Source organism: Euprymna scolopes, chromosome 12 (assembly GCF_053919585.1).
Source record: "Euprymna scolopes isolate OS-2025 chromosome 12, ASM5391958v1, whole genome shotgun sequence".
NCBI classification, from domain to species: domain Eukaryota; kingdom Metazoa; phylum Mollusca; class Cephalopoda; order Sepiida; family Sepiolidae; genus Euprymna; species Euprymna scolopes.
Window position 1 is genome coordinate 8505446 of NC_136493.1, and position 2480 is coordinate 8507925.

Genomic DNA, 2480 nt, shown 5'->3' on the forward strand with positions numbered 1-2480 from the left:
TTTTTCCAGATAAAAATTAACAAATATTTTTTAAAAAATTACTAAAATATATTTTCAATCGAATAAAACCAGGATTTTCAAAGAATTATGTGCCTAAAAAATAGTCTGTCATTCATATATGAAAAAATTTTCACATCACATTTCTTAAGTTGAAAATTTTGTAAGAGTCCTTCGTATCTAAAAGTTCCATTGTAATTAAAAAAAAATAATGCAAAATTAAAAATAATCAAACTTATCGCATTTGTTTTAGGACAATGTAAGGTAAATTGCACTCGTCAAAATGAAACAAGGTATTTAAAAAAAAAAAAAAATGTAATCTTCTATAAATATAAAAGCGAAAATGCATGTATGTGTGTTCGCTTTTTCTGTATGTCTACAAAAGCCTTTTTTCAGAGAAGCGGTCGGTCGGTTCATAACTTTTTAAAACTTTTTATATCTATCTTCTATATATATAAAAGGCAAAAATCGGTGTGTATGTATGTATGTATGTATGTATGTATGTATGTTTGTTTGTAACGCTAAAACTTTTGAAAGACGGAACCAGAGTTGACAAATTTGGTATCATATTGCACCTTGATCACCCGGATGACAAATATCGAAATTTCACGTCAAACGGACCAGTAGAAAGGGGTCAACTGATCGTTTTTCTCCTAGGGGGGCCCCCAAAAAAACCTGTCATTTTAACGTTATTCAATACGTGTCACGTGACGTGACGTCAGCTCAAACTTTTGACAGACACAACCAAAGTTGACAAATTATGTATCATATTGAACCTTGATCACCCGCATGACAAATATCGAAATTCCACACCAAACGGACCATTAAAAGGGGGTGAACTGATCATTTCTCTCCTAGGGGGGCCCCCCAAAAAACCTGTCATTTTAATGTTAATATTACATAATCCAAAAACGCTTAGTCATGTCACGTGACGTGACGTCAACATCCAGTAATGGCGAACAAATGTAAACAAACACTTTGTTTTACCGATACTTTTGTAATTTCTCTTCTGCTTTGTTCTAGAGATTATTAAACTCCATGACAATGTCTCCAACGTATTTAACTGGTTAAAAATAGTATTTATACAAGAGTTTTAACGAAAAATATCAGGAAAAAATGTACAGGAATAAAAAAAAATTCAGCTTTCAAAATATTCGTCGATAAAAAAACCGATCTTTATATTTACGCTAGCCATTTTGTATATTACCACGTGACCTGCTATCTCTTAAACTGGAGGGGGGGGATCCACTTGAATCCAACAAAACCAGTAATTTTTTTTTTCTATTATATATACATCATTTTCTATAAAATTAAGTGTAGACTTTATAATTAAAACAAAAAATGTTATTCATACTAAAAAAAAAAAACGCTTAGTCATGTCACGTGACGTGACGTCAACATCCACTAATGGCGCACAATTGTACCTATTTACTATGCCTCCCCACGGGACAGAGTTAGACACCAGGGTCGTTTTTTAACGTGGAGAAAAGGTACAAAAATAAAAATTGTCTCAGTCGTGGAGGATTTCTCCTCCACCGAAAGAGAACAAGAAATAGAAGTGCAGCATCTGAAGAACAGATACTACACTTTGATCTTGACCAAAAGGCCAAGAATGCGAAACAACTTTTTTCACAAAACCAACACCGTCTTTCTTTTTTTTTCTCTCTCTTTCTCTCTCTCACCCACTTACTCTTCCCTCTCTCTCACCCTCTTTCTCTTGACGTCACACCACTGTTAAACTGTGGGGGGGGGGAACACATTCCCAGGCATTATCTCCTATAGATGCACATTTTATTAGAAATTCAGCTTTCAAAATATTAGACGATAATAAAAATATAAAACCAACACCCTCTTTCTCTTTTCTCTCTCTCTCACCAACTTACTCTTCTCTCTCTCTCACCCTCTTTCTCTTGACCTCCTACTACTGTTAAACTGTGTGTGTGTGTGTGGGGGGGGAAGAGGCAGCTTGAAAACCAACAAAAACAGTGCACAGTTTCCCAAGCATTTGGGGTGGGAAGGGGGGGAAGAAGCCGAGCGCACAGTTTCGTGTGAGAGAGAGAGAACAATTCTCAACCTATATACTCAACAAATTTCTTATCTACAGATTTGAAAGTTTGTATATAGGGTATACAGACATATGGAAATATATCTAGCATAATCTATCTATTATATCTATAAAAGTGAAAATGTGTGTGTGTGTGAGGTAGCCAGAGAGAGAGAGAGAGAGAGAGAGAGAGAGAGAGAGAGAGACAACAATTCTCAACCTATATATTCAATACATTTTTTATCTACAGATTTGAAAATTTGTATATAGGGTATTCAGACATATGGAAATATATCTAGCATAATCTATCTATTATATCTATAAAAGTGAAAATGTGTGTGTGTGTGTGTGTGTGTGTGTGTGCGTAAGAGAGAGAGAGAACAATTCTCAACCTATATACTCAACGTATTTTTATCTACGGATTTTAAACTTTGTATAT

At 34.5% G+C, this 2480-nt stretch overlaps 1 pseudogene; it reads right to left on the minus strand.

The window, feature by feature from the left end:
* Positions 1 to 1482: 1482 nt before the first annotated feature.
* LOC145291767 (U2 spliceosomal RNA) lies at positions 1483 to 1616 on the minus strand (annotated as a pseudogene).
* Between the last annotated feature and the right edge of the window lie 864 nt (positions 1617 to 2480).